Below are 22601 nucleotides of genomic sequence, written 5' to 3'. Positions count from 1 at the left end.
TCCAGCCCCAGCATGGGCTGGAGGGAAGAGGAGTGGAGGCTTGTGGCACCCCTGGCCTTGGAATGAGGCTCCTGCACTGTACCAGGCCGCCTGGCCAAAGCTTCCTCCCTCTCCTCCTCCTTCCTCCGCCCTGCCGCAGCGTCTCTTGGCTGCTCAGCCCCTGTGAGCACAGGCACTGGCCCCTGTGCTGCCAGCCTGGCCACAGAGTTCTCTGCTGCCCTCAAAGCTCCCCTGCTCCTTTCCGTCACTGGAGAACAGGCAACTCCACCCTCCTGCCTGTCGCATCTACAGCCCCCGCTCCCTCTGCCCTGACCAAATGTCTGGGTTTTTCTTTGCTCCAGGGGTGGGAGCAGGGGGAGAGTGATTGGAGGCAGCAGGAAGTATTGCATGAGTCTCTGTACACCTCTGCAGCTGCAGGCAGGTACGTCTATGATCCCTGCTGCCTCTGATTATCCTCCCCCCACTCCCACCAGCACAGCAAAGGAAAATCTCAGATATTTGGTCAGATTTAAAAAAAAAAACCTGCCTGAGGAGAGGACTGCCAGACACCAGGCAGAGGAGAGGACTGCAGAAGCCCCAAAGCTGATACGGAAGGATGGATGACAGTCACCTCCAGGGCCAGGCTGCTCGCTGCAGAAACAGATCCACTGGTGCAGTTGGGGAACAGATATGAAGCCCTGGCTGCACTGGAGGAGAGTGCAGTGGAGGAGACAGTATGGAAGGAGCCCCAATCCATCCCCGAGCAAGCTGAGGGCCAGACAAGCTACCAGAGGAAGAGGAGACGTGTCATCGTAGTGGGTGACTCCCTACTGAGAGAAGCAGAGGGAAACATCTGCCACTCAGATCCCATGGCGTGTGAGGTGTGTTGCCTGCCAGGGGCCAAGATCCAGGATGTCACTACGAGGATTCCTGACCTGATCCGGCCCTTGGACTACTATCCCATGGTCCTCATCCATGTGGGAACCAATGATGCAGCCAGGAGTAGTCCTGACCATGTCATGGGTGACTACAGGGCTGTGGGGGCCAGGCTTAGGGAGACGGGGCACAGGTGGTCTTCTCGTCCATCCTCCCGGTCAGAGGTTGCAGTAGGCATCACAGCGCCTGCATCAGAGAGGTCAACCTGCGGCTCAGGAGTTGGTGCCATCATGCAGGATTTGGCTTCCTGGACCACAACCCACACTTCCTGGCAAGGAACTTCCTGGGACACAATGGACGTTACCTCTCAGCAAAAGGTAAAAGTCTTTTTTCCAACAGGTTGGCTGATCTCCTACATCGGGCTTTAAACTAGCTCAGACGGGGGACGGGGAGGCAGAAGGAGAACATCAGGAACCTGCAATCCATGCAACATCCAGCAGTACACCACAGGTAAGCAATAAGATAATGCTAGGAGCACGAGGAACAAGCAGGATGAACTAGCACTCCTACTTGCAGAAAACACTTACGACTTAGTGGGGTTAACAGAAACCTGGTGGGACTCTACCCACGACTGAGCGGTACACATTGAGGGCTATAAGCTGTATAGAAAGGATAGAGTGGGGAGGAGAGGGGGAGGGGTTGCGCTGTATGTCAAGAAGCGTTATACATCGACCCTTATCAAAATGGAATTGGAGGAAGAGGAGAAAATAGAAGGATTGTGGGTTAAGATACATGGAGGTCAAGGGGAAAGGGATTTGGTGGTAGGGGTCTGCTACAGACCCCCACATCAAGGGGAAGAACTAGATTTGGAACTCCTGAGGTAGCTCTCAGAGACCATAAAGACTAGGGAAGCAGTAGTCATGGGGGACCTAAACTACCCTGACATCTGCTGGGAGATGCAGACAGCAAATTCCCACCGTTCCCACCGTCCCACCGTTCATACAGGTTCCTATCCTGTGTGCGTCCACCTGATGCAGGAGGTACCTGGTCCCACTAGAGGGAATGCCTTACTTGACCTGGTATTGGCAACGGGGGATGACATGGTAGGGGACCTACAGATCAGTGGTCACCTGGGGGACAGTGACCACCAAATAAAAGAATTCACCATAAGGTATAGAGTAGGAAAGGTAACTAGTAGGGTGGAAGTGCCAGACTTTAGGAAGGCTGACTTCAGTGAGCTCAGGTGTTTAGTCAAGGACACAATGCAGAGTAAGAGATTTGGCGAGATGGGAGCCCAGGAAGGGTGGCTGTGCCTTAAGGAAGCAATCCGTAGGGCACAGAGGGAGACGATCCCGATGCGGGAGAAAAAGGGGAAAGGGGCCAAGAGGCTTCCTTGGCTGACCAGTGAAATCCAGAGCAGCCTAAGGGCAAAGAGGGGGAAATATAAGCAGTGGAAACGGAGAAATTACTAAATAGGAGTATACCTCCTCAGCTCACAGTTGTAGGGAGGCAGTTAGAAAGGCCAAAGCTATCATGGAGCTGAGGATGGCATCCCAAGTCAAGGTTAACAAAAACATGTTTTTCAGATATATAGGGAGTAAAAGGAAGGCCCAGGGCGGTATAGGACCACTACTAAATGGGCATAAGCAATTGGTGACGGACAGGGGGGACAAGGCTGAACTCCTCAATGAGTTCTTTGCCTCAGTGTTCCTAAGGGAGGGGCAGGACAAGTCTCTCACTGGGATTGTACAGAGGCAACAGCAGGGTGCCAGACCACCAAGCGTTTACCCTGAGATGGTGCAGAGTCACTTGGAAGGACTGGATGCGTTTACGTCAGCAGGCCCAGATGAGCTCCATCTGAGGGTACTGAAGACACTGGCTGATGTCATTGCCCAACCACTGGCAAGAATATTTGAGCACTCATGGCATATGGGCCAGGTCCCGGAGGACTGGAAAAGGGCCAATGTGGTCCCTATTTTCAAGAAGGGGAGGAAGGAGGATCCAAGCAACTACAGGGCAGTCAGTCTCACTTCCATCCTTGATAAAGTCTTTGAAAAGATTATTAAGGCTCATATACGTGAGAGCCGAGCAGGAAAAATTATGCTGAGGGGAAGCCAGCACGGGTTCGTAGCAGGTAGATCATGACTGACTAATCTAGTCTCTTTTTATGACCAGGTTACAAAACACCTGGACGCAGGAGTAGGGATTGACATCATTTACTTAGACTTCAGGAAGGCCTTTGATACAGTATCCCACCCCATACTGGTAAACAAGTTAATAGGCTGTGACTTGGGTGATTACACAGTCCGGTGGGTGGCAAATTGGCTAGAGGGCTGTACCCAGAGAGTGGTGGTGGATGGGTTGGTATCGACCTGGAAGGGTGTGGGCAGTGGGGTCCCGCAGGGCTTGGTCCTTGGATCGATACTCTTCAATGTCTTCATCAGTGACTTGGACGAGGGAGTGAAGTGTACTCTGTCCAAGTTTGCATATGATACAAAACTGTGGGGAGAAGTGGACACACCGGAAGGCAGGGAACAACTACAGGCAGACCTGGACAGGTTGGACAAATGGGCAGAAAACAATAGAATGAGATTTAACAAGGAGAAATGCAAAGTGCTGCACCTAGGGAGGAAAAATGAAAAGGTCCAGCACACCTACTGCCTAGGAAGTGACCTGCTCGGCAGCATGGAAGCAGAAAGGGATCTTGGAATCCTAGTGGACTCCAAGATGAACATGAGTCATTAGTGTGAAGTCACCAGCAAAGCTAACTGCACTTTATCATGCATCAGCAGATGCATGACAAACAGAACCAAGGAGGTGATACTTCCCCTCTATCTGGCGCTGGTCAGACCACAGTTGGAATACTGTGTCCAGCTTTGGGCCCCACACTTTAAGAGAGATGTGGATAACCTGGAGAGGGTCCAGAGAAGGGCCACTCATGTGGTTAGGGGCTTGCAGGCCAAGCCCTACGAGGAGAGACTAGAGCACCTGGACCTCTTCAGCCTCTGCAAGAGAAGGTTGAAAGGCGACCTTGTGGCTGCCTATAAATTCATCATGGGGGCACAAAAGGGAACAGGTGAGGCTTTACTCACCAAGGCACCCCTGGGAGTTACAAGAAATAATGGCCATAAGCTCGCAGAGAGCAGATTTAGACTGGACATTAGGAAGAACTTCTTCACAGTTCGAGTGGCCAAGGTCTGGAATGGGCTCCCAAGGGAGGTGGTGCTCTCCCCTACCTTGGGGGTCTTCAAGAGGAGGTTAGATAGGTATCTAGCTGAGGTCATCTGAACCCAGCACACTTTCCTGCCTATGCAGGGGGTCGGACTCGATGATCTATTGAGGTCCCTTCTGACCCTAACATCTATGAATCTATGAATCTATGAATGGAGGTCAGAGGGCTCAAAAAGAGGACACGTCCAGGAAAAGCCAGATGTATGGTAACCCTATAACTCAGTGGCGTATGAGCACTTGACCAAAAGCATTATGGACAGACAGACAGACAGATCAAGCCCTTTATTATATTAGTCAGTCACCAGTTTCATATAACAAGGCCTATTGCAAATTGTCTAACTTATTTAACTTTACTGTATGATGTAATAGTTGGAAAGCTTCCGGCACTCTACTCACAAAGTACACCTGGACTGGCTGGTGATGTTCCAGTCACCTCAACCATTCTGATCCTGAGTGCAGGGAGAAGTCCAATCCCAGGTGCTCCCTGCTTCCATCATTTTTGTAGTATAAAGCTTTCTTGTTTCTCTTGTCCCTAGGACCCTCTCAGTCACTCTAGCCTGTATCATCCCTCTATTGCAGCGTGCAGCTCACATAAGGGATGACTAAGAGCATTCAGTCCTATTGGACATCATTACCAATGCATTGCGAAGATCTCTCCAATGTTATTGATACTGTGGAACCCAGCAATTAGGCGATTGATTCACAAAACCACTCTACTCACAACCGTTTTATCACTAGACCTGGAGCATTCCTATAACATCTCTCTGTCTGTCATGGGATGCTATGGCAGTATAAAGCAATCCCATACCACTAGAATGATACTTTGGTTGGCTTTGGGGTTTGGTGGACAGAAGATGTCTGCAAAATTCTACTGGGGGACTCAACTGCTGGAATTCTGGGTCATAGCATGGGTAGAGGTAGTCATGCTGTGCAGGCTATCTACTTGCTCTTGTTACCTCCCATAAAGTTTGCTTGTCCTCAACATTTGAGGGAGTCACAGGGAAAGTGGCCAGATTTCCTTCTGGTAGAGGGCCACCTCTGCTCCTTTTTATGTTCTGTGGGTGGAACTGTCCTTGCTGAGGAGGTGTGCAGGCACAGAGCTTGTGACTTGCTTTTGGCCAGGAGACAGGGGGGCAGTTATTGGGTTACTGACATATCCACTGTCTCGCTGGGCATTTCCCTCACACCTGTACAGATATAGGTAGCATCAACCAGAGGATGGAGTGGGTTCAGGGGTAAGTTGGGGAAAACTCCAGGCATGGGGCTTGGAGAAAGAGTGTGTGTGATACGAAAGTGTAGGTGCTGGTGTGTACGAGTAACTTTACAGCAGCTGGTCTGAGCAGGCCAGCTCAGCAGCCATTTCTCAGTCAGCGTAGCACTTATCCAGGCTAAGTTGATGAAGCTGGCCTCAAAGGGGTGGGTGAAATGATGTTCAAGCACCGAAGTAGAAAGGCAAGTACCCAGTGCTCTTTTCTTTGGGCTTAATTTGGTGCCCAGCAGCCTATCTTAAATACTCTGCCAGGGTGGTGGACTAAGCTGAAGTTTTATTACTTACAGGTCGAATGCAGGAAGGCAGGCAGGACATTCGCTAAAGTATCATCCCTGAACTTTGAGACCCAGGTGGGTGGCAGAGCATCAAATACTTCCCTACTGCTGTGTTTCTCAGCGAGAAACCCCTTCTGGTATCTCTTCTAGGGAGCAAGTACACTGAATAAGCTGTGCAGCTTCCATCTGCAGTATCATTTCTCTGAGTCTTCATATATAAAGAACTGAATACATCCTGTTGTTTAACATATCCACAGCTGCAAGGGGCAGTACATTATTGTGTGATATACAAATGGGCACACTTGCCTTGAATTAGTACAGGAATACATGCAAATAGCTGGAGGATCCAGAAAGTGAGTGTTGTTACTTATCCACACTTTTCTCTCTGAAAAACAAATCAACACAATACACAGTCTTTAGCTATGCTATCCGAAAATAAATTCTTCAAAATATAAACTTATCAAGAGACTTGAAATAATTGTTCTAGGTGTGAACCATCTCATTCATTTCAGTGGGCTAACCTAGGTGATACTTAAATGGTACTTTAATTGCTCTGAGCTCTCATTACTGTAAAATAAAGACAGCCCAGCCAGGGAACACTGCAGGGCAGGCAAGGCGCAGCAGCTGCCTGTTGGCAAGGCAACAGGGCAAAATGAGGCAGTCAGCAGACACCTGCAAGTGGTCAGCTTACTGGATGTAGGCAGGGTCCTGGGATCATATAATCCCAAAGCTGGGGCTGGTAGGGGTGTCTTTCCCTGGCTGCTGCAGGGGAAGGAGCCCCTGGCCAGGGGAGCCACCCAGGGATGCTGGGCTGCCTGTTTTTCTATCTACAGGAACAGGGAGGCTCAGGGAACTTGAGAGGTACCCTGGCTTGGAGGCATGCTGTATTAGGGGTAAAGGTTTACCCTCTTAACCTGCTTGGTCTAACAGAAACCTGGTGGGACCCTACTTATGACTGGGCAGTGGGCATTGAAGGCTACAGGCTATACAGGCAGGATAGATTGGAGAAAATAGTGGGGAGGATGCATGGCTCTATATGTTAGGGAGTATTATACATCTTCTGTAATAAAGATGGGGACAGAAGAAGGGCAAATCAAAGTCCTATGGGTCGGCTTACAAGGGGGTAGGAGTGAAAGGGACTTGGTAGTGGGGGTCTACTACTGACCCCCACACCAGGAGGAAGAATTAGACCTAGAATTCTCAAAATGGCTCTCAAAGGCAGTGCGCTCAAAAGATCTAGTTGTCATGGGTGACCTAAATTACCCAGACATCTGCTGGGAGGAGCAGTTGGCCAGGTCTGCCCATTCACATAGGTTCTTAACCTGCATACAGGACCTGCATCTAACACACGAGGTATGCAGTCCCACTAGGGGAGATGCCTTATTTGACTTGGTGCTGGCCACAGGGGAGGACTTGGTGGGGGATCTACAGGTACAAGGTAACCTAGGAGATAGTGACCACCAGTTGATAGGATTCACTATCCGGCATAAGATGTGAAAGACAACTAGTAGGGCAGCAGTGCTAAACTTCCAGAAGGCCAACTCCAACGAGCTCAGGAGTTTGGTTAGGGTGGGACCGAGGGGTAATCACAGCTGTGACGTGGGAGTCCAAGAAAGGTGGGAGTTCCTCAAGGGATTGATTCTACAGGCACAGAAGGACACCATCCCAGTACATGCCAAGGGAGGCAAAAGAGCCAAAAAACCTTCTTGGCTGAGCAGGGAAATCTGGGAGAGCCTTCAGAGGAAAAAAGAGGCTTAGGCTGTGAAAGCAGGGGGCAGCCACCAAGGAGGAGTATACCTGCTTGGCTTGAATTTGCCGGGAAGCAGTGAGGAAAGCCAAAGCAGATACAGAACTCAAGTCGGCAACAAAGATTAAGGATAACAAAAAGTCCTTCTTTAAGTACATAGGGAGCAGGAAGAAAGCTCAGGGTAACATAGGCAGATACAGAATGGACTAGGGCAACTCATAACTGATAGGATGGAAAAAGCAGAGCTCTTAAATAATTTATTTGCTTCTGTTTCCCTGGACACAGATACAAATACACCTCCCAATAAGTCTTTAGCACTGACCTAGTGAAGGGGCACTTGGAAGGGTTGGAAGTATTTAAGTCAGCAGACCCCAATGATCTTCACCCAAGGGTACTAAAGGAATTGGCCGATGACATAGCAAAACCACTGACGCAACGGTTTTGAACATTCGTGGCACTTGGGACAGGTCCCAGAGGACTGGAAAAGGGCCAGCATGATTCCTTTTTTCAAGAAGGGGAGGAAGGAGGACCTGGGTAATTATAGGTCAGTTAGCCTCACCTCTGTTCTTGGCAACACCTTAGGAAAAATCATAAAGGATCACATTTGCAGGGGGCCAGCGTGTAACTCAATGGTAAGGGGCAATCAGCATGGGTTTATAGCAGGCAGATCCTGCCTGACTAACCTGGTCTCTTTTTATGACCAGATCACAAAGTGCTTAGATGCAGGAGCGGAAGTAGACATTATTTACCTGGATTTTAAAAAGGCTTTTGACAGTGTAGCACCCAATTCTTACAAGCAAACTGAGTAGCTGTAATGTGAATTTTCTCACGGTAAGGTGGGTGAAAAACTGGCTTATGGGATGCACCTAGAGAGTGGTGGTGGATGGGTTGGTTTCTCCTTGGAGTGATGTGGGCAGTGGTGGGACTAGTCCTGGGACCAGTACTGTTTAGTATCTTCATCAGCGATTTGGATGAAAGTGTTGAAAACACCTTATCCAAATTTGCTGATAACACTAAACTATGGGGTATATAGTAAACACACTGGAGGGCAGGGAGAGAATTCAGGTGGATTTGGATAGACTGGGAAAGTGGCCAGATCAGAATAGGTTGCAATTTAAGAAGGATAAATGCAAGGTGCTGCACCTGGGGAGAAAGAATCTCCAACACACCTATAGACTGGGGGGTACCATTCTGAGTACCACAATAGTGGAAAGAGATGTTGGAGTCCTGGCTGATGCAAAAATGAGCATGAGTCGCCAGTGTGACGAGGTAATAAGCAAGGCTAACTGCACTCTTTCTTGAATCAGCAGGTGCCTCACAAGCAGGTCCAGGGAAGTGATAATTCCCCTCTATGCGGTTATTGGTGAGGCCGCAGATGTAGTACTGTGTCCAGTTTTGGGTGCCGCACTTCAAGAGGGATTTGGATAACCTTGAGAGGGTTCAGAAAAGGGCTACTCATATGGTTGAGGGCCTGCAGGTAAGACCCTATGAAAACAGACTGAGGGGCCTGAATCTCTTCAGCCTCCACAAGAGAAGGCTAAGAGGCGATTTTGTGGCTGCCTACAAACTCATCGGGGGGGTCTGCAGGGAATAGGGGACACTCTGTTTACTAGGGCGCCCCTCGGGGCTACCAGAAATAATGGCCACAAACTGAAGGAGAATAGATTTAGATTGGACATAAGGAAGAAATTATTTACAGTAAGGGTTGCCAAAATATGGAATGGGCTTCCAAGCAAGGTGGTGCTTTCCCCTACCTTGGAGGTGTTCAAGAGGAGATGGGACGGGCATCTGGCTGGGGTTACTTAGCACCAGCACTCTTTCCTTCCTGGAGTGGGGGGTCGGACTCGATCTACCAGGTCCCTATGACCCTAGAAATCTATGAAAATGTTTCGAAAGTTTTTAAATTTTTTGAAGCTGAAGCTGGGCTTGCCTGCAAGAAAACAGAAAGTAAGGAGAGGGAGAGGGGGGAAAGACTGCTCTAATATTGACTGTGACTGTTTGGCTGCCTGAGATGCTGCTGGTGCTACTGTGCTGCTTACTAAGTTATTACCTGTTATCATTTAAAGTGGTGGACTGAGATGAGGCTGTAGGAGAGGAGGAGACCTCACTGGGACACACTACTGTGTCATGTAGAGGCCACAGTGAGGCCTGAACACACACACACACACACACACACACACACACACATTCACACGTAACGAGTTTTGCTTGTCAACAACTTGAGGTGCAGTTTCCCAGAAACCCCTGCACCTATCTCCTTGAAACTTGACAGAATTCATGCCCTCAGAAGGGGCTACCATTCCTGTTGTTTTCAGCCAAATCTGCAAAAAATGATAACGTTATAGGCAGTTTCGTGCTTTCCCATTATAGCCTACGGATGAAATGTCGAAACAGCATCAAAACAGTTTTGGTGAAATGAAATGGAACAGTGCTTTTGAAACAAAACAAAACTCAAAATGAAACACTGTCCCATTGAAACAGCAAAACAGAAGTCAAAACAAAACTGCTGTTTCACACAGCCCTACTCTGAGGCATGGGGTTTGATAAAGGGGAAGATCTGGAGTCACACAGTCAGCCCTTAAGGCTTTAGGTGCGCTGCTGGGCACAGTGGATTAGAGTAAGGCCCAGTGAGGGGCTTAAAGCCCAGTGAGGGGCCTGGGTGCAGGCAGAGACTGGCAGACTCCAGTGGGACTGAGGCCTAGCAAAGGCCGGTGAGCATCCTCCATATATATTATAAATAACACCAAAACATGGCAGGAGAGACAGAAAGGCACCAGGGGGTGCCATGGAGCAGGAAACAGTCATGGAGCCACCAGGGGGCATCATGGCCACCCCTGGTACCTTGACCTGTTACAGGTTGGTCCTACTTTGATCATGAGGTTGGACTAGGTGACCTCCTGAGGTCCCATTCAACCCTAATTTTCTATGAAAGGGAATGGTTTGGTTTTGAGCTGAGGTGTGAAATGGGATGGGTGTGAGTTTGGGAACTGGGTGTGGGAAGAGGAAACAAAGGAGATGCAGTGAGCGATAATCTAAATGTAACTGCTGGTGAAATGGTTGGTGACATATCTGTGAAAGGCTTGGTCACGAAATTGAACTGTACAACCAAATAAATCTGTGTGTGTGAGGGAGAGATATGAATATATTTTTGATAAGATAAAAATTGTTACTCTACATGTAACTAAAAAATAAATTCCGGTACTGGTGTATCTTGAAGGAACAATGGCAGACCACAAGAGCTGGACTGAGGAAAATTAAATGGTCTGGAGGAAAATTCAGTGAGTGATACCTTGCAAAGTGCAGGATGTGAATTTAAGTTTTGCCAATGGCCTCTTTGCTCCCCAAAGATAAGCACATACCAGGCAATAGGGCTGTGTGAAATTTCATAGGCCGTTTTGTTCCAACACTGTTTTGACCAATTTCAAGGTGAAAACAGAAAAATCAGAATGAAACACAGGCCATTAAAATAGCCTCAAAACAAAACAAGGCTGGTCGAAACGTTTCAAAAGTTGAAATGTCTCAACCATAGGCTGGGGATGGGAAGTCAGTCCAGCTGGGCTGACATCCCATCCCCCGGGCTAGATTGTGCTGGGGTGGAAGGCAGCCCAGCTGAGCTGCTTTCTGGTGTCCTGTGCTAGACCGCGATCTAGCACAGGGAACCAGGAAGCAGCCCAGCTGGGCTGTCTCCCGCCCCGGTGCAATCTAGTGCAGGGCACTGGGAAGCTGGGCTGATTTCTCATCCCCAGCAAAACCCGAAACAATGTCAAAACAGCCTTTCTGTTTCAACATAATGGAACAGCTGTTTTGACTCTAAATTAAATTTGAGACGAAACAATGTTCCCTCAAACTGTCGAAACACAAGGTGAAATGGAACAGTGCCATTTTACACAGGCCTACCAGGCAACTCCTGCTCCTATAATAAACAAGGGCTTCCCCACTAGAGGGAAGCTGTGGTTATAGTAAATAAAATGCCTGAAAACACCCTTACTTGGAATTTCTAATTATAGACTCAGAGGCTGAACTTTACTTTTTCAAGTTTCAAGTCCCAGGTAGGGAGGAACCTGTGAGGATTGGAGAACAGAATTTCAGTACTTGAAGCAGGACTCGTGACTGTTTATTAAGAAGAGGGATGGTGACAGGCTTGGGATGCTAAGAGTGAGATGGTGAGATCATGACAGCATAATTGTCAGGTGGTTTGAGCGCAGAACTCAGCAGTTTGGAGATATGGCATGTTAGGAGATGATTAGAGGGTTTCAGAGGTGAAGACAGAGCTCTTTGGGGAATACATAGTCTTTGGCAATAGTATTAGTATTATTTATCTCCAGCACTTCAAGAGCTAATGTAGAATCCAAGCCACCTCCCTCTTCTTAGCAAGAGAGCGAGGCATAGTGGTTTTTCCCCTATGGACTGACATTCAGGAGGATTATGAAGTTTTAGTAGAGAGAAGAAACAACTTTGAAGCACTGTCTCTGATCTCCTGGCACAAGAAACACTGCCAGGTCTTCTGGTTTCACACATGAAAAATTCAAGGGACAAAGCATAGTCTCTGGTCAAGTACCTCTAGACATCAACATATCCTTTCACTGTTAGAAACATGAGTAAAAGACCAGTTTCCAGCCCTTCCTTTGCTACCAGTGCCTGAACATATAATTGGGAGTTGTGTTTTGTTCATGCTCCTTTTGTGAATGCCAGCCTTTGGGTTTGGTTGATCTGTGTATCTGTTTAGAAGCTAAATAAAGGGTTTGTCCTCCAAGGCTGCTGATCTGGCACCTTTCTTGACGGCTACAGTTCTGGCTTAATATAATTGACACACCAACCACCTTCACACCACAACACAGTGTGTACTGCTGGGGTGTGCTGAGATGTGAGCAAGGCTGTAGGGATTTTGTACAGCTGTGAGGCAGGAAGGACCCACTGTGCTTTACTGGCTGCACAGAAATACGCTGCAGAGTTTCTGACTGTAGCAGACTTGATTTTCAAGGAATTGTGCAGCATCACCTTCTGTTCTATGGTGTATTGGGACTGATATTTCTCTTCAGTGTCTGCCTTATTCACATCTGCGGATACGGCTACTAACTGCAGCTGCCCCTGGTCCTTTTGCTGGTACCACAGGACATAGTAGTAGCTTTCATCATCATGCTTGCAGGGGAGGCTTGCATTGGTCCCATTCTGGATGGCTACAAACATATTCCGAGTCACTGTCACCCCGGTGCACAGACCTGCAAAGATGATTCCAAGGGACAAGGTGAGTAGGGCTACACAGGGTGGAAAGCCTCCCCGCTGCTCTGTGTGCACATTGGGACCCTGGACCAAATCAAGCTCCATTTTGTCAAATTCATGGATTGCCTGAGGAGTTTTCTGTCCTTTTTAAACTTGCAGTGGCTCCCTCCACTCTTACCTCAATGGCTCCTCCATCAACTTAACTGATCTATGTCTCCTCCATCAACTTAACCAGTGTTAGGCCATAAGACACCTACACATCAGGTTTCCCATCTGAAAGTGACACTTGTGTCTTCTCCGCTCCTCCAGCAAGGCACTCCCTTCCCTCCCCCCTGCCCACTTTTGTAACCTTCCCATATACTTCCCTGTGCAGCATAATCCTCTTCCTCAGCGGGTTTTATCACCTGAAAGCATAATTTCTGTGATGTTCTGCCCCTTTATCTTCTGCTCAGTGAGTTTTGATCACCCTGCAATTTTCCATTCAAAGTCTTGCCTGTTGATTGCTACAGCTTTCTGCACTGACGCTTCTAGATTCAAGAGAACATCCTCTTCTGTGCTAAAACTCCTTGTCTTCTGACTTCTCCACTGACAATACCCCATTTCTCCCTCTAGCTCTAATTCCCTCCCAGAAGCAAGTGCAGGCCGCGCTCTAATGTTTGGGGTAGACAGCAGAGAGAAGAGCTGCCAAAGCAAGGACATCTGCACTATCCTAGAGGCCCCAGTGCTCCGCCAGGGACAGACCTACCTGCCAGCAGCTGCAAGCCACAGGAGACTCCCAGCACCAGCCACATGGCATCTGCAGCACAGACCAGAACCAGAGTGGAGTGCCTGCAACAGAGCGTATATCCTGGGACTTTCTAGCAGGCGGAGCTTTGCAAGGGCCACAGAAGGGGAGGAGCTGTTTTAGGCACAGCTCTGCTGTTGCGCCAGAGCAGTAGCTAGAGGAGGTACAGGTGACCCCTAAAGGTGCTTCTTTCAGTATGATGGTCAGAGGCCACACCTAAATACCAGCACGTCTGGAAGGAGGTGGCTTGTGATGCTGATGCATGATGTATTGCATGTGTCCAGCTCCCCAGACACAATGCCTCCTGGTGCTACCACTGCAGGCTCATCAGCATAAACATTTGACATTGGGATTGCATGGTTTGGGAAGGTAGGCTATAGGTGGGCATCATATCCTCTCATATAGGTTCCAGGCCACCTGTTTGTAGCAAAGAACAGCTGCCACAGCCCAGCACTACCCTGGCTGCCTTCCAGTGCTGGGTGAGAGGTCCCCACATCTTGACAGTAGGATGCTCTAAGTTCTGTCAGGAGCAGGACAGGCCATAGGCAAGTGTGGATGCTTTTCATTAAATTTGCACCTGCCAAATGTTGATTTCCTCAACAAGACACCTGCATGGGGGTCTGCACCAACTCAGTTCTCCAGGGCTCAGCCCTCCCACACCTGCCCATGGCTTCTCTTACTCTCCCTCCCATCCTTCCCTTCTGTAGCTTTAGTTGTTTCTTGAGATATTGCCGAGTCCTTCTGAGTTTGCTTCTAGTTTCCTTTCGTTGGGGCTCCATTGCCCTCTGGTGGCCATGGCAAAGTTGGCTGATAGAAAGGCAAAGTGAGATGTTTGACATCTCCCTTTCTTGTCTCCTGGACTGGTATTCCAAAAACCCTGGACACAGCAGTGAGGTGACGCATACGTGCAGAATATTTTGGGGGCTTGGGGCATTTCTTCATTACAGACTAAGGGCTCTTCCCGATCCAAGTTGGTTAATATTTTATCCCTTGATGTATAAATATCAACCCTGTGATTTATTGCTGCTCTGCATGTCTGTCTGTGTATCTGAGTCTCTTCAATACCAATCTAGCACTCTCTAACTGCTTAGAGACACAACACCCCTATCCATATGGATCCTGATTCTGTGCATAATTTTGAAGGTTTTGTCTGCTTGAATCCTGATGGGGTCTGATTGTTTGCTCACTCTCACACATGTTTCTCAGGTCCTCTCAGTCTGCTGGGATTCTGGGTCCTATTATACTCTCCATTGCAGAATATGGACAGAACTCACCCATGAAATTGCAACTTAAAGACCAAGGTTCGTTTACAAATCTGTTATTTTGGAAAAACAACATGTATTTGAAAAATTGCAGATACATTAAATTAAAGAAAGGGAAAGGGAAACACTAGTTAAGGCAGAATGATAGAGGTTAATATGATAATGGTGAGATGGATAAAGAGCAGGTTGAAAGGAGGCGATAATGGGTTTACTGTAAGAGGAGTCACCATATTGGGTAAAGATGACCAGTGGTGTTCCATGGGATTGGCCTTGGGGTTCATCCTCTTTAATGCTTGCAAGACAGTCTAGAGCAAGGAACCAAATGGCAGAAATCAGGAACAAGGATGAAGCCAGAAAGGCAACAATCATAGCCCATGGAAGCAGGACCCAAGACTGGGACACTAGAATGTAGACATCTAATCTGGCAAAAGGAGCAGGCACCCTCATGTCTAGCATCTCCTCATGATTAGGTCTAGGTGAATCTCTGATCAGCACACAGATACTCTAGATTGTTCCCTTGAGGATGCAAACTCTCTCCATTAATCTGGACCCCTAATTCTGTCAATGTGCATTGCCCTCCTGTTAAGACTGCCTCATTTCTGGTGGTTGCACAGTCTACAGCAGAGTTACCTAGAAGCATGATCAGGTTTGGCCACTAGGGACCTGCCCCAACTGCCTTTTCTATAGGCGGGGACCCTTAGGCTAGAGGAGGAGATGGACCGGGGTGTTTTCATTGATTGTATGATAATCCCATGTCCCTAATTTTATGTAGCCATGAAAACCATTGAAGCAATTATGCATGTTACCTGGTGAGTTATTTTTAGTACAGACAGGGAATGATCATTGCCTTCAAAATAGCCAGTTTTGAGGTCTCGTTTGGAATACCATATAACTCTGATCAGCTCTGCTGCAAAAAATTAATTGTAACTGAAGAAGATGCACTGGGAGGCTGTAATGGGCTCCGTCTCATGGGAAGGCTGCAATGCCCCCGGGCGACACCCTGTTCTACTCCAGTTCCCTCTATTGGGTCTCCTGCTCCCTCACCTCCCACACCTTGATGTTGAAAGCTAATAGATTTGAATGTCTGCCATCAGATACCCAGGGTTTGGCTTTTGATGCCTTGTCCTACCCTGCTTATTATTAGGATGCCAGTCATCTCATCCTTGCACCTTAACAGGAACAGGGCTCCCTCGCTCTTTTCTGCACTGGCTGGACCTGCCAGCCTGCAGATCCTCTCACTAGACTTTTGCTCTAGGTGCCCACTGGTTCCCAAACCCTGGCAGGGCTCTGTATGGGCCTTAGCCCTTCACAACTACAGCCTGCTCTCCCTCTCCCATGGGCAGCACAGCCAGAGTGAAGTCTGTGTGGCGTTGGGGTGGTGTTACCTCCTGTGTGGTCAGGCAGTGGGAGCTAGCCCTCCCCCTCTTCATGCAGGCCCAGGGAGTGGGGGGTGCCATGTGCTCCCCAGATCTGTGCACAGTGTGAGGGCAGGTGCAGGCTTCCCATTGTGGGCTCAGACTTTCCACCGTGCTGCCCTGGGGTCCAGCGGGGAGGACCTGGCATGGCAGGACAAAATAGGGCTGGGTAGGGAAACTCCTTGCTGCTGCGAGCCACATGCTGCCCTGGCGACAATCCCCCAGCCTTCCCCGGAGCAGTGAGGGGCACAACCCTGCACCCCACCACTACTGCCTAATGGGAAACGGACACCTTACCAAGGCAGCACAGGTCTAGCAGCAGCAAGGAGATCCCTGCTTTGCCCTGCCATACCAAGTACCACCCGCTGGGCCCCAGAGGCCCTCAGGGGGCGTGGTATGGTGGGGAGTCTGAGCCCACAGTGGGCAGCCTGCACCTGCCGCTGCCTTGTGCACAGATCTGGGGAGCTCATGCTCCCCCTGTCCCCTGGGAGAGCACGTGGTAGAGAGAACCAGCCCCACTGCCCCTAGTCCCACCATGTGAGCTGCCTGCAGCCCCGTACTACTCCCTGCAGGGGCCCTGCGGCTGTGTATTCTAGCCCCAGGCCCCAAGGCCCACCCTGTGTCGAACTCTCTCCTTCCCTCCCTCCCTGTGAGGGCCTCAATTTCCCCTCCCCCCTGCCAGACTTACCTGTGGGAGCTGCTTTCCAGGCTGCCTGGCAGTCATGTGCATGTAAATGCACCCAGCACCCCTACCTGACCGCCCTTCTCTCACTCCCCCCTGCCAGCCTGCAGACACTGCCAGCCTGCAGACAGCTCTTTGCAAAACTCCAAAATTTGCATGCTTCTCTATTATAATGAAAAATACGCCTTTTTCTCAGGTAAAAGGGAAAGTCTGCGTTGTTTTCCCATTTTTCCATGGGAAACGGAAAACCTGGATCCCTGGTGACAGGGAAGAGTGGGTGCAGGTATATATAATGAGTCATGGGCAACTGGTGCCACCTCAGTCAGGAGGGGCACGTGCCCCCTAGCAACCAGCCAGCGACCGGCGGGGGTGTCCCCCTGCCCACAGCCAATCTTGCCGCTGGGGTGGGGAGTGTTCCCCCCGCGACAAAACTTATCATCTAGTGAGCAGCTGTGCTGCTTGCAGAAGTGGCTGCATGCTCCTGGAAGTGGCTGCGGCACTCCCAAAAGTGGCTGCGGCCTACATCTGGCACTCCCACTCCCCAGTCAGCACTCGCGCGGGGGGGCGGTACTGGCACTCCTGCCGGCCCCCCCTGCCCATTGTTGCCAAAACAGCTAGTTTCGTTCCCCTGGAGGCTTGTTCAATTACCCTCAAGGAAAGAGTCACACATACAGGCTGGGTCCATCTAGGTTTATTGTTTGCAAACAGTTCGACCGAGGAGCAGAGAGCTCAAATCAGGGCCGACGATGAGTCCGGCCTGGAATCACATTTTTATAGCTTACATTCAACAGAGTCTTGACGTACTAGAAGTTTATTGGCTGCAGTACCAGTTCCTAATTGTGACGTCTTATCTTGCAAGCTGTACTTAACTAGTTATTGGTTAATGTGACTTATCAGGGTTAGTACGTGCGCACTCAAAGGTAGAATTGCAGCATGCTCAGAAGAAAAGAGCAATTTCAACAAAAGTAGTTAAACTTTAGTAACTTCTTATCTTAACGTAACCTTAAGGCACTGGACAGAGATGATTTCAAAATGCAAGGCAAGCAGTAAGAACCACAGCTTGGACATTAGACCTCCTGATCTTTACACAAAAGGGTCATAAGATGGTCATAAGACACTTCTATCATATGGTTGTTGCTCAAGCATTACTGCAAAATTATGGGGGCTAACATCTTTTTACTACACCACTGCCTAAGTGGGGAGTGCAGCCAGTCAGAGGGTGCACCAGCGCTCTCAGCGGGTGCATGTGCACCCCTGTGCACCCCCTAAGCATCGCCACTGCAATGAGTAACTTCACAGTGCCTGGCCTCAATAGGCCAGCTCAGGAGCCATTCCTCAGCCAGTGTAGCTCTTATCAACGCTAAGATGATGAAGCTGGCCTCAAAGGGGTGGGTGAAATGATGTTTGAGCACCAAAGTAGAAAGTCCACAACCAAGTGCTCTTTGCCTTGGGCTTAACTTGGTGCCCAGCAGCCTATCTTAAACACTCTACCAGCGTGGTGGACTGAGATTGCTGCCTGGCAGTTGTATTAATTAAGGCTCCACACAGGAAGACAGCAGGACATTCACAAAAGTATCATTCCTGAGTTTTAAGACCAAGGTGGGTGGTAGAGGATCAGATACTTCCTTATAGCTGTGTTCCTCAGAGAGAAACCCCTTCTGGTGCCTCTTCTAGGCAGCAAGTATGTTCAATGAGCAGTGCAACCTCCATCCACAGTAGCATTACCATTTCTCTGAGTCTTCATATGTAAAGCACTGAATCCATCTTGTTGTTTAACATATCCAAAGTGGCAAGGGGCAGTACATTATTGTGTGATATAGGAATGGGCACACTTGCCTTGAACTAGTACAGGAATACATGCAAATAACTGGAGGATCCAGAAAGTGAGTATTGCTACTTATCCACACTTTTCTTTTTGAAAAACAAACAAATAAACAAAGAATATACATAGTTTCTAGCTGTGCTATCTGAAAAGAAATTCTTTAAAACAAACTTATCAAGACCCTGAAACAATTGACCTAAGTGTGAACCATCTCCTTCATTTCAATGGGCTAATCCAAGTGGTAGTTAAATGCTACTTGAATATCATACAATCATAGGTTTGGAAAAAAAACCCTCAAGAGTCATCTTGTTCAAACCCCTGTTTGAATGCAGGAATGCTACTCCTAAATTATCTCCTATACCTTGACTTTAGTGAGGCTTTCTATACAGTTTTCTGCAACATTCTCACAAGCGACCTAAGGAAGTATGGGTTGGTTGGGTGGACTGTAAAATAGAAAACTGGCTGCACCATTGAGCTCCAAGGGTAGTAATCATCGCTTGATGTCTAGCTGGCAGCTGGTATCAAATGGAGTGCCCCAGCGGTCAATCCTGGGGCCAGTTTTGTTCAATATCTTCATCAACCTCTGGGAGATAGGGTGAAGTGCACCCTCAGCAAGTTTGCAAAAGACACCATGCTGGGGGGAGTAGTAGATATGCTGGAGGGTAGAGGTAGGATTCAGAGATACCTCCATAATCTGGCGTCTAACTAAGCCTAACCAGTGATGAGTAGAAAGGTACTATCAGCTCGCTTATTAGTCAAATTTCATAGATTCATAGATTTCATAGACATTAGGGGTAGAAAGGAACTCATGAGATCATCGGGTCCAGCCACTGACCCATAGGAGAGAAGTCAGCCAATAAGAGTAAATGAGGTTCAGAAAGAGTTTGGCAACCAGCTTGACCATAAAAGTTATTTTATTGCCAGGTATAGGAAATTTATGATGATAATAGTAGTAATAGCCATACAAGAAAAAACAAACAAAGCAGTTACAATATTACACAGTTTCAAATGGGTATTTTGGGAAATGTAGCTCCAGTTTGATCAGCAAAAGTCAGGTTTAGAAAGCTGTGCCTGGAGTAAGAGTGAGAGAGAGATTAAACCAAATCTGAGGTTTAGAAAGCAGGCTTAAACAAAGAGAGAGAGAGAGAGAGAGAGTTGGGGGTCTCAGCACTCAGCGAAGCTTGAACCAGTCGAGGTTCCCTGGTGTTTGGGAGCTTGCAGACAAGCTGGTCAGCTTTGGGTCCAGGTGGTTTGAGACGGGCAGAGCTCCCAGCACAATCAGTGAAGGTATTCCAGGCAGGAAAGGAGAAGGTGAAGTCCCAGTGGAACTGGTGTAGCATTTAGATCCAAGCACCAGAACAAAAACTTGAGCCTGGGCAGGGGTTTTTGAAGGGAAATAATAATGGTTCGAGGGAGAACACTAGGTTTGTTTATGGGTAAATGACGGCTCATATGCTGGACAATGGGAGCTGATCATTTCTGGCTCTGGGCAGTGTTACTCTGAGGGATCTCACAATGCAAATAGGCAGATTCAGTACTTTTGGTACCAGTAAAGGAGCCATCATTAGAATTGGTCTGATAAATGCTGAGCTGGGTGTGTGCAGACATAGGGTGATTAGCATTTGGAGCAGGGATCCTCCATCGTGCAGTGCTCCCCTGCTTCTCTTGTCCTATAGTTCAGTTCAGTCCTTGCCTTGAGATCTCTGTTCTCCATCCTGAATGCTAATGGAGATGCCTCCCTGTCCCATTTCTGATGCAAATGGGACTAGGGGAGTTGCCTTAATTGCCAGGTGGTTTGAGCACAGAACTCAGCAGTTTGGAGATCTGGCATGCTAGCAAATGATTAGAGGGTTTCAGAGGTGAAGATAGAGCTCTGTGGGGAATACGTAGTCTTTGGCAATAGCCTTAACATTATTTATCTCCAGTACTTCAAGACCTAATGTAGAATCCAAGCCACCTCTCTCTGCTTGGCAAGGGAGGGATGGATAGCATTTTTCCCTGTCTGGACTGACATTCAGGAGGGTTAGGAAATTTTGGTAGAGAGTGAAAACAACTCTGAAGTGCTGTCTCTGAACTCCTGGCAGAAGAAAACACAGCCCGGTCTTCTGGTTTCATACGTGCAACTTTCGAGGGACAAAGCATAATTTCTGATCAAGTGCCTCTAGACATCAACATGTCTCCTTTCACTATGTTAGAAACCTCATAGGGACAACAGCCAGCTTCCATCCCTTCCTTTGATGCTGTCAGTGCCTACACATATACTTGAGAGTCATGTATTGTTTATGCTCCTTTTGAGAATGCCGGCTTTTTGGTTTGGTTGATCTGTGTATCTGTTCAGAAGCTAAATAAAGGGTTTGTCCTCCAAGGCTGCTAATATGACACCTTTCCTGATGGCTACAGTTCTGGGTTAGTATAACTGACAACCCAGCCCCTTTCACATCACAACACAGTATGTACTGCTGGGTGTGCTGGGAAGTAAGCAAGGTGGCAGAGATTTTGTACAGCTGTGAGGCAGGAAGGACCCACTGTGCTTTACTGGCTGCACAGAAATACATTGCAGAGTCTGTGACTATAGCAGGATTGATTTTCAGGGAGTTGTGCAGCGTATCTTTCCGTTCCATACTGTATCTCGGCTTGTATTTCTCTTCAATAGCTGCATTCTCTTCACATACAGATATGACTACTAACTGCAGCTGCCCCTGGTCCTTTTGCTGGTACCATAGGACAGTGAAGTAGGTGCCATCATCATGTTCGCAGGGTAGGTTTGCATCAGTCCCATTCTGGATGGCTACAAACTCCTTCTGAGTCACTATCACCCCAGTGCACAAACCTACAAGGATGAATCCAAGAGACAGTGAGCAGGGGCCATGCAAGGCAGAAAGTCTCCCAGCTGGTAGATATCAGGATCATGGGCCAAATCAAACTCCTTTTTGTCAAAACCATGGAACTGCCCGATGACTTTTCTGGCCTTTTTACGCCTGCAAAGGTCCCCTCCACTCTTATCTCAATGACTTGATCCATGTCTCTTCCATCAACATAACCAGTGTTACGCCATAAGACACCTACACATCAGGTTTCCCATCTGGAAATGACACTTCTGTTTTCCCTACTCCTCTAGCAAGGCACTCTTGTTCCTCCACTCCCCTCCCCCCTGCTTTTGTACCCTTCCCATACACTTGCCTGTGCAGAATAATCCTCCTCTGGAGCAGGCATTATCACCTGAATGCATCACTTCTGTCACCTTCTGTCCCTGTTTCTTCTGCTCAGTGAGTATTGACTGTCCCCCCTTTTTCCCCTCACAGTCTTGCCTGCTGATTGCTACAGCTTTCTGCACTGAAGCTTTCAGAATCAACAGAGAACATCCTCTTCTGTGCTAAAACTCCTTCTCTTCTAATATCTCCGTTGACAACACCCTGTTTCTCTCTGTAAATCTAACTCTTTCCCAGAAGCAAGTACCAGGCACTGCTCTGAGGTTCGGAGTAGGCAGTAGAGAGGAGAGATGCCAAAGCAAGGGCATCTGCACTTTTCTTGAGCCCCCAGTGGTCCCCCAGAGACAAGCCTACCTGCCAGCAGCTGCAAGCCACAAGAAACTCCCAGCACCAGCCACATGGTGTTTGCAGCACAGACCAGAACCAGAGTGCAGTGCCTGTCACAGAACAAAAATCCTGGCACTTTCCAGCAGGCAGAGCTCTGCAAGAGCCTGGGAAGGGGAGGAGCTGTGTCAGAAGCAGCTCTGCTGATGTGCCAGAGCAGTAGCTGGAGGAGGTGCAGGTGGACCCAGGCCTGGACCAGGATCCTGCAGTGCTTCTTCCAGTGTGATGGGCAGAGCCCACATCTACATACCAGTGCGCCTGAAGGGGGTAGTTTGAGATGTTGATGTAAGGCCTGTGTCTAGCTCCCCAGATACAACTCCTCCAGGTGCTACTACTGCAGGTTCGTCAGCATAAACATTTGACACTGGGATTCCATGGTTTTGGAAGGTGGGCTGTAGGTGGGCACCATATATTCTCATTCAGGTTCTGCTTGTAGCAAAGAACA

The sequence above is a fragment of the Alligator mississippiensis genome, chromosome 4 (assembly GCF_030867095.1).
Source record: "Alligator mississippiensis isolate rAllMis1 chromosome 4, rAllMis1, whole genome shotgun sequence".
NCBI classification, from domain to species: domain Eukaryota; kingdom Metazoa; phylum Chordata; order Crocodylia; family Alligatoridae; genus Alligator; species Alligator mississippiensis.
The sequence above is the reverse complement of the archived record's forward strand: the minus strand, read 5'-3'. Positions refer to the sequence as shown.